Here is a 9,918-nt window from a genome sequence, read left to right as displayed (position 1 = left end):
ATAGCTGCTGCTGTTAGTTCCCTTTTTAAATAATCTATTAGCATGGTTATCTTGGAAATAAGCAAAAGATGAGGATTCATACTTTCCTCTTGTTCTCTTCATTTTGGTGGTTTAAAAAAAGTATCTTCGAATTTTGATAGCATTCATCCACTTACAGTCTTTCAATTGCCAGATTGGACAAAGCAGTTTGTATGCCTGTTTTTTGCACTTTTTTTTTTTGATTTTAATGTATTTAGTGACACAGGAAAGACTTTAGGGTTCGAAGCCAGTGGCCAAGGAAGAATTCTTGAGACATCTTTGGGGCTAAAAGGTGATTTTTATTAAAGCTCGGGGACAGGACCTGTGGACAGGAAGAGCTGCAGTGCGGTCGTGAGGGGTAGTGGTTATATACTTATGAGTTGGGAGGGGGTTTAAGGATAGCATAAGTGTCTGAGGAATTTTGGAAAACAAGGTCTTCAGGACCTCAAGGGGACGTAGCTATTGTTGGGAAAAGGTCATTTATTACCATCCAATAAAACCTTAGTCATGAGATACTTCAGATGTATATCAGTGGGCCGTATGCTTGGGTGATGATTGCCAAAATGAATCTTGCGGGGGTTGGAGATAAAGGAAATTTCTAAAGGAAATTTTTTTTCCATTTTATTTTATTTTATTTTATTTTATTTTATTTCTTTTCTTTTCAGTGTTCCAGCATTCATTGTTTATGCACCACACCCAGTGTTCCATGCAATACATGCCCTGCTTAATACCCACCACCAGGCTCACCCATACCCTCGCCCCCTCCCCTCCAAAACCCTCAGTTTATTTCTCAGAGTCCACAGTCTCTCATGGTTTGTCTCCCCCTCCAATTTCCCCCAACTCCCTTCTCCTCTCCATCTCCCAATGTCCTCTTGTGTTATTCCTTATGCTCCACAAGAAAGTGAAACCATATAATACTTGATTTTCTCTGCTTGACTTATTTCACGCAGCATAATCTTTTCCAGTCCCACCCATTTATACACTAAAGTAGACTTAGAGGATCCTGGGGTAAGCAGAAGCTCAGGCTAGGATTGCCTTTTGCCCTTAGCAAAGTATTAATGATGAAGTTCTTGAACCTAGGTGAGGTTCGGTGGGGTGAGGTTCAGAGCCGACGGCTAAGAAAGAATTCTTAAGACGTCTTTGGTGCAAAAAGGTGGTTTATTAGAGCACGGGGACAGGACCCGTGAGCAGACAGAGATGCTGCTGTGCCGTTATCCTGAGGAGTGGCTAATTATATACACAGGAGTTGGGTAGGTGAGGACAAAGAGGGTGATGTTTGTCTCTAAGGAATTTTGGAAGCAAGGTCTCCAGGACCTTCAGGGGCTAGCTATTGTTGGGAGAAAGGTTATTCATTACTAGTAGTAAAAATCTTCTTGTGAGACCCTTTAGATGTCTATCAGTGGGCCATATGCTTGGGAATGATTCTCGACACTATCTTGGAGATCTAGAGATAAAGTTTCACATTTCTCCTATCAAGTGTCCTTGTTAGTGAGAGTTGGGCTTAGAAGAAATTTAACTTTATTTAGGGCTTGAGGAACTGAGTTATTTGCCTCTGGAAGTTGTGCTATTATTAGATAGCTTCTTTGTTGTAAATCTCTAGGACATTGGTAAACCAAGGGAGACTCCTGTCTTGCAGGACTGTGATCTCTGCAAGTTAACTATATGTTTTTCTTTTAGGGCAGCCAGAGGTGCCTGAGGAATGTCACACACATTAGCAAGGGGAGCGGGTGGAGAGGGGGTGCAAGGTGCCAGCTTTTGCTTTGTCTTCAGCCAGCCTCCTGCTCCCTCATCATTAACATCAAGACAATTGAGTCCCTGAAGAATTGTCACTCTGCGTGTTTCAAGGAGTTGTCAGTGGGCTCTAGGTTGTAAGGAAATTTAACAATTTTTTTCTTCTGCCTTTGTTTCCCACATGATTTATTATTTTAGATTTCACGGATGTCTATTGAGCTGCTTAGCAATTTATAGAATAATTAAAAATTAAATAGTATTTCCAAAACAGTAATAATGCTTGCAAAACAGTAAAACAAAATGAGCAAAATGAGGTATGTGATGAAATCTGTGTTTTAATAAATATACTTTTTCAGGAGAGGAAAAGTGACTTTCCCTCTGTCTTTCTATGTTCTTAGCTGAGAAACCAAGTAAATATTAGCAGAAGAAAAAATAGATTAGCAAGAGAAAATTAATTTTAATAATTTAATACTTTAATAAGTTTAACAACATGTTTACTTCGTGTATACATAGGAGATACCCATGAAAACTGAGTTGACTCTTCAAAATGGCTCTCAGATCACCACCTTAAATAACATCTCCTGCTAAAAACAAAAGAACATGTTGTGAAGAGTGGAGGAGGGGAAGCCTATAATGGGAGGTTACAAAGAAAAGAACAGTAATAAAGGTTATTGATTTTAGGCCAATTTACATCTTCACTTTCTCCAGTTGATAAAGAGTTTCTAGAGATTTTGACTCATCTGTCATCTGTCTCTTCCAGGTACAGAAAGGGAGACATCCTTACAAATTGAGATTTCCTTTGTAAATATCTATTACAGAAAGGGTAACCTTAGATTGGTTCTCAGAGCTTCTTCTTTCTCTGTATTTCATAAAGAGTAATCTGCTAAAAATAATCTTCTTGACAAAGAGACAAGTTTTGTTATGGCAAATTCAACTCCCCTTCACTTTAAAAGAGGGTAGGAAAGTAATGTCCATCAGCAGAAACTTCTCTGGCATTTTAGAACTAGATACTCAAAAGCATTAAGTGGACTTGATATAAATAGTCATTACTTTTGTCTTTCTTTGAAAGCTTTTTTAACATCAATTTTGTTTCCTGAACACTGACTTCACAGTCCAGAGCTGTAATTTCTAAACTATTTGTTTCTTTAGTCTATTGAATGGGTTTTTGTCATTACCCATATAGCTTTATTTTACAGAATACATCAAGTCAAAGAGGCGATTTTAAATGTAAACACTTTCTAGTACCTTTATGGTCCCTTTAACTTCTCACATTCTATGGGTATCTATTGTGAAAGTTCAAAGGTATTTTAGTCATTTGCTCTGGGTAGTATTTTTCCTATTACCTGTCTTGTAAGGATAATGGGATGTGATGGTTAAGTTGATATTCTGGTTAAAAGAATTAACACAAATCCCACTTATTTCCAATAGAATGTGATTCAGTACAGTAATACCAACTATAATTGAATGTGTCATCCAATTTATCAATTGATGTGCCTATTTTCAAACATTTAATATTGATAGTATGCTTGATACTGTACTGAATACCCAGAGGTATCCTTCCAAGGGGAATTTATATCATTTAATATCCTTTAGTTGGTCACATTAAGCATCAACACTTTGAAGTCTATTAGGACCACTGTTAATGGGAATTTCATTAAATTATTTTAAATAATTTGTGGTATTTCTATTGTTTTCAAAATATCACAGCAAAGTCAATACAAAATAAAAGATCATAAGGCATCCTTTCCTTCATTATTTTAGCCATTTAATGCTTTTTAAAATTTTTAGGCTGAAAAATCAGATAGGTTTTAGCTGAATTACAATTAAATATAATCATAATCTACATAAATAATATTTGTACTCTATGTTTGGTATGGTCTGATAAAAATATCTTGTGTAATGCACGGCCTATGTAATGGAGTACTTATACTTTGTAAGGAATAATGTGGCATATTATTTTAAAGATTTTATTTAATTAAGGAATTTACTTATTCTTAGTTTGCTACAATTATTTAAAGAATTCCCACTCACGACATATAAGAATTTATGCTAGACAAACTACAAATCAAAAAGAGATTAAGTCTTGTTTACCAAATATATAATACCCCATTTGCAAAAGCTAAAAAAAGTATTTTGAGGGCCTGAAAGCCTACTTAATAAGTATGATCACATGAATGACAGGCAAAGGAGGACATTTTAGTTTCAGTATCATGCATTTGTCCAAAAACACTTTTTCTCTTGGAGAAATTTTATACTTCACTGGACCATATCATGAACTAGTGACATTCAATTTAAAATAATGACCTTATTATAATGTGAACTATTCCAATAATACTTATATGACAAACTTTAAAAATTCTAAATACTGTTTTAAGAGCAGTATTGTCTTCATAGAGAGCAGGTGGCTAGGACCCATGCAGTATTTTAGCAGTGTGCTTTAAATTTCAGTTTTCACAAACTGCTTTTCATGAAGTGAAAGCAATTATACATATTAATTCTCAAGGGATTCCTATCAGTATTCATTATATGAATTCTTTGTAAGAATGGGCATTGCTCTTATATTATCTGGTATGCATGCATAAACTTTAACGTACCAAAGTAGTTTTTTGGAAATCAGTATTTTAAAGTGTTGTATTTTCTAATAATTATATATAAGTTACATTGTGCAGAGGTTTCTTTTGTTGCATAGCCTATCTGTGGTCACACTATAGCTCTATCTATAGATTTTTGAGGAAAATGAGTGAGATCATGATTTTTTAGGCCATGTAATTATGAATAAAATTTATAATATTAATGTCATTACTACTTCTGTGTGACATTTTGCAAACCACTTAGCTGTGCATTTATTGTGTCTTTATTGGAAAAAATTTGCCTCACTAACTCAGCAATGTTAAAAAAATGATGACAAAAATAAGTCACAGTAAAGAATTTATGATCTTATAAAAAATACTTAGAAATGCTATGTGTTATAAACATTATTCTTGAAAAAAATGTTTGTAAACAATTTTTCCCTTTTGAAGGGTTAATTCAGTGAGACTAGAAAGAATATTGGAAAACCAGAAATCCATCATAAAAGCCTTTACTTTTAAGTTGTTTAAAATCTCAATATATACCTAATGATATTTAGCCATTTTTTTTCCCCTTTGGCCAGCAATATATAATAAGCTTTTAACCATTCCTATTTCAAGTATGTGGAGGAAAGTCACAAACATATTATCAAACAATTCACAACCGTAGAAGTTAAGGCTGTTTCTTCTAGAAAAAGCGGGGGTGGGTGGGTGGAGGAGGTGGAGTTAAATCCATGAGTGGTGGAGTAGAGAACTCCAAAAGTCTATTCTGCAACAAAAAAAATCTAATAAACTGGTAGAAACTGTCAGAATCAACTTTATTAGAACTCTGGAAATTAATCACAGATCTCCAGCAACCATGTGGACCATTTAAGAAAAGGTAGCTGAATCTTGTTCAGAGATCTTTGTGAAAATTTTACTTACCACATACCTGGATCCCCCAATCAGTGATAGCCTTGAGGATGGGAGCTTGCTTTCCAGAGATATGGGTCCCTCATGCCAGATAGGGCAAAAAGGACTTTTTCTTGAGGATTATGGTTGTTTGGGCCTGATTTGTGTCTCTCTGAAGGATGAGTTCAAAGGACTCCTTTTATTTCTCCTAACTCAGAACTCTCCCAGGGTGGAATTATTTTCTAGGGGATGTCTGTCAAAAACTTTTAAAGACCAATGTATTAGCTGCTGATACTTATGGCAATGGGTAACAGTTGGGGCAAATAATAGACAAATAAAAAAACATGGAAAGAAAATTTGAGGAATGAGATACTTTGGGGAAAAGAGGTTTTGAAAAGCTATCACATGTTCATAGGACTATAGATGACTTTCTGAATTCCTAGAATAAGGTTCTGTTGAAAAATAAAACTGAAGGCCCTAAATCTCTTCCTTCAGGCTCACATTTAGGCTCTGTGCAAGCAGAAGTATAGGCAAAATTGTAAGCTGTCCAGTTGACTGCAGAAGGCATACTCCCATACAAACACAGAGCCCATTTGCAGAGAATAGAAGTGATTTATATTTTGGTTTCAGGCATTAAGGAAATTTTTGACGAATTACCAGATGGCATAGAAATGAATTGAACAGAGATATCGTTGGCCACACATGGCAAAAGCCACAGATCTTAAAAAGTTAGTTTACAAAATTCATGAAGCAAAGAAACAGAATCTACAATAAGAAGAAAAAAAAAAAAATAAACCAGGAATGGGGAAGAATCTCATTCCAAAGCTGACACATTATAATATTCAAAATGTCTAAACTTCAAAAAAAAAAATCATGAAGCGTGCAATAAAATAATAAAGTAAGGGGGAAAATGACATCAATTGAATCATTATAAGAGGAAACCCAAAGGCTGGACTTACTAGACAAAGACCTTAATTCAGCTATTTTAAATATTATCAAAGAAATAAAGGAAACCATCTACAATGAACTAAAGGAATCTATGAAAATGAAGTATCACCAAGTAAGGGATATCAATCAAGATATAGAAATTATTTAAAAGAACCATATAAAAATTCTTGAGTTTCAAAGAATAACAAAAATGAAAAACACATTGTAGGGATTCAACAGGAGATCTGAGAAGACAAAGGTATGACTTAATAAACTTGAAGATAGGTCATTTGAGATTATCTGCTCTGAGAAACTAAAAGAAAAAATAATTAAGAAAAATGAACAGTACCTAAGAGACTTGTGGTACACCATTAATTATAAAAGCATACATATAATGGGAGTCTCAAAGACATTGGAGAGAAGGGGACAGAAAGAATAATTGAAGAAATAAAGGAGTTCCAGTTTCTTGTCTATCACATAAGGAGCTTGGAAGTCATCATTCCATGCTAACATCAGGTAAAAAGGTGAGGGAACTGAAAAATCAACAAATCTTATATCTACTAGAGAAGTGAGATCACATGGCAAACTACTGTCCCTCCAATTAAAGGGAGTACAGGGAACCAGAACTTAGCAGAGGAGAAACCTCCAAGGAAACTAGTACCAGTGTAGGAAAATATGAAATGTAATTGATAAATAGCTAGAGGCTCTTCATAGAAAAGACTGAGAGTTTAAAACTCTGCACATTTGTGAGTAGTACCTTCAGGAGCTCTACAGATTTTCACAATGAATATGGAAAGTCTTCTTTGGCTTCTAGAAGGGGAGAGAAAAATAATCATTTGAGATATGCCAGAGCATTCCATTCTCAGAAAGGCCTGTCCTCAGGAAAAACTCTTATTGTCAGAGTTGAAACTATTGGAGTTGTATCAGAGCTCAGCTGACTTGGGAGAAAGGAAATATTCAACTGGAGACTTCTAGCCTTCCATATGGGAGGATGAAAATAAATGACTTCAATCTCATATAGCCATCCTGTCCTGTTTAATGGATGTAGGGACTGAGAGTCACCTTTGAACTTTGTAACCTGTAGGTCACAAGTAAAACTAGCATCCTGGGACTGATGATGGGTATCTGATGTGGGGGCAGTCTTGTGTGGCCTGAAATCTGATGCATTCTCTAGGTAGATAGGGTCATTATTGAGTTAAATTGGGGAATTTCTTGATTGTAGAAACCCACACATTGTAGCATATTATATTTGAAATGCAGAAAAGAAAAAAATAAAAATTTTCAAAGAAACCAGAGGAAAAGCAACATACCTCAAAGATGAGAATTACATCTGATTGCTTCTCAGAAATCATACAAACAGGTAAAGAATGTAGTGAGATATTTCAAGTATCAAGAGAAGAAATCCACCAATTTATAAGTTTGTATCCTGAAGGAGAAATGCTGCCTCAGATAGTCAAGCGTTGAGGGAATTTGTTGCCACTAGAACTGTGTGGAAAAAAATGATAAAAGAAGTTTGTTAAAGGAAAGAAAAGAAAGAAGATATAGAATCTATATTAAAAGAGGAAGAGCCTTGGAGAAGAAATGAGTGGAGGTAAAATGAGACTTATTTTTCTACTTCAAAAATAATAACAGTAGTATATTTGATTATTATAATTTAATGCACAAGTGAAATGAATGACAGAAATAAGGGATAGCAGGAAGGAATTAGGAATACTTTGTGATTACATAAGTTACTTGAACTATCTGCAAAGTCATACAGTACATCAAAAACTAATGTACTATATGTTGGCTAACTGAACATAATAATAAAAGTTATACAGTGTTCTTTCTTTTTTTTTTAAGATCTTATTTATTTATTTGACAGAAAGATAGAGTAAGTAGGGGAGCAGCAGGCTGAGGGAAAGGGAGAAGCAGGCAGAGGGAGAGGGAGAAGCAGGCTCTCCACCGAACAGGGAGCCTGATGTGGGGCTCGAGGCCTGGACCCTGAGATCATGACCTGAGCCAAAAGTAGCCACTTAACTGACTAAGCCCCTCAGGCACCCCATATACAGTTTTATTTCAACGTGAGCTTGGATTCCTTATAAATATATATTGTCAACACTAGGGTGACCCCTGAAAAGATGTTTTAAAATTGAGAATTAATATGTTAAGAAAGGAGAGAAATGGCATCATAAAAAATGTCTGATTTTTTCCAGTTTTACTGAGATATGATTGACAAATGCACATTGTGTTTATTTAATGTGTGCAATGTGATGTCTTGGTATACATTTATCCTGTGTAAGGATTCCCCCAATCAAGTTTATTAACCTTAAAAATTGCAAAAGACAGAAAAAGAGCACAAGTCAAAAATAGGAAAATAGAAAAGGGTCAATAAATAGAAAAGAATAACAAATATGGTAGATATTAATAATAATTTTGAACTGAATATCAACAATTTGAAAACACCAGTTAAAAGATTGAATATCTGTATGATCAAGAAACAAATCTCAATTGCATGTTGTTTACAACAAACCCACCTTAAATATAAAGACACATGGATTAAAAGTTAAGGAATGAAGAAAGATATACCTTGGTATTATTAACCAAAGGAAAATGGGAGTAGGTGTATTAATTTCACACAGAGCAAAGCTCAGATCAAGGAAAGTTATCAGGGCTAGAGAAGGGCATTACATAATAAAGTGTCAGTTCTCCAAGATTACGTAACAGTATCTTAATGGCTATGTGCCTAAGAATAGAATATCAAAATGTATGAGGCAAAAATTGTAAGAAAAAGTAGATGAATCTGTGAGAATAGTTGAAGACTTCTGCAACTTTATGTATCAGAAATGAAAAGATCCAGCAGGCAGAAGATCAATAAGGACATAGTTGAACTCATTAACATCATAAGTCAATTGGATACGATTAACATCTATAGACTACTTCATCCGACTGCAGAATACACATTCTTGTCAAGCTTGCATGGGACACTCACCAAGATAAACCACATTCTGGGCCATAAAGCGCATCTAACAAATAGTAGTTTCTATTTCAGATAATAATGGAATTAAGCTTGAAATCACTAACAAAATGATGACTGGAAAATCTCCAAAGCATGAAGGTTAAATAAAACACTAATAAATTACACGAGTGTAAAAAGAAAATGCAAGAGAAATTTTTTAAATGTATCTTGTATCAAGTAAAATGATAAGATAACTTACCAAAAATTGTGCAGGTTTTGCTGTGCGCATAAGATATAGGACTTTACACAATGTATTACAATGCAGTGAAAAGGAGTCAAGAACACTTACCTTACCTCAGCTAATGGAAAGTTTCTTCATAGTTTATCCAGGATTCAAAAGCCATTTTCACTCCAAGTTTGTCTCTCAGTCTTTCAACACTTCATGTGAAGAATTGGCCCACTCCCACAGTCCTAGCTCACATTGCTAAACCTGAACTTCAGTCTCACTGAAAAAGTGCAGTTTTCCAAACATAACATCTCCTCCTACCTGCCACCTCACTGTGCTCATCTGGACTCCAACACCCCCCCCCCTTAATTTAAGTATTTATTTATTTGAGAGAGAGAGAGAGAGAGAAATGCGTTAAGTATGGGGAAGAGCACAGGAAAAGGGAGAGGGAGAGAAGGGGACTCCGTGCTGAGCGAGGAGACTAATGCAGGGCTTAATCCCACAGCACTGAGAGAGATCACAACCCCAGCTGAAATCAAAAATCAGAGGATTAACCAACTGAGCCATCCAGGTGCCCCTTTTCACTCTCTTTTTAATTGTCCTTCTAGTTTACTATAATA

This window comes from Mustela lutreola, chromosome X, assembly GCF_030435805.1.
Source record: "Mustela lutreola isolate mMusLut2 chromosome X, mMusLut2.pri, whole genome shotgun sequence".
Classification (NCBI taxonomy): Eukaryota; Metazoa; Chordata; class Mammalia; order Carnivora; family Mustelidae; genus Mustela; species Mustela lutreola.
This window is presented reverse-complemented; position numbering follows the sequence as displayed.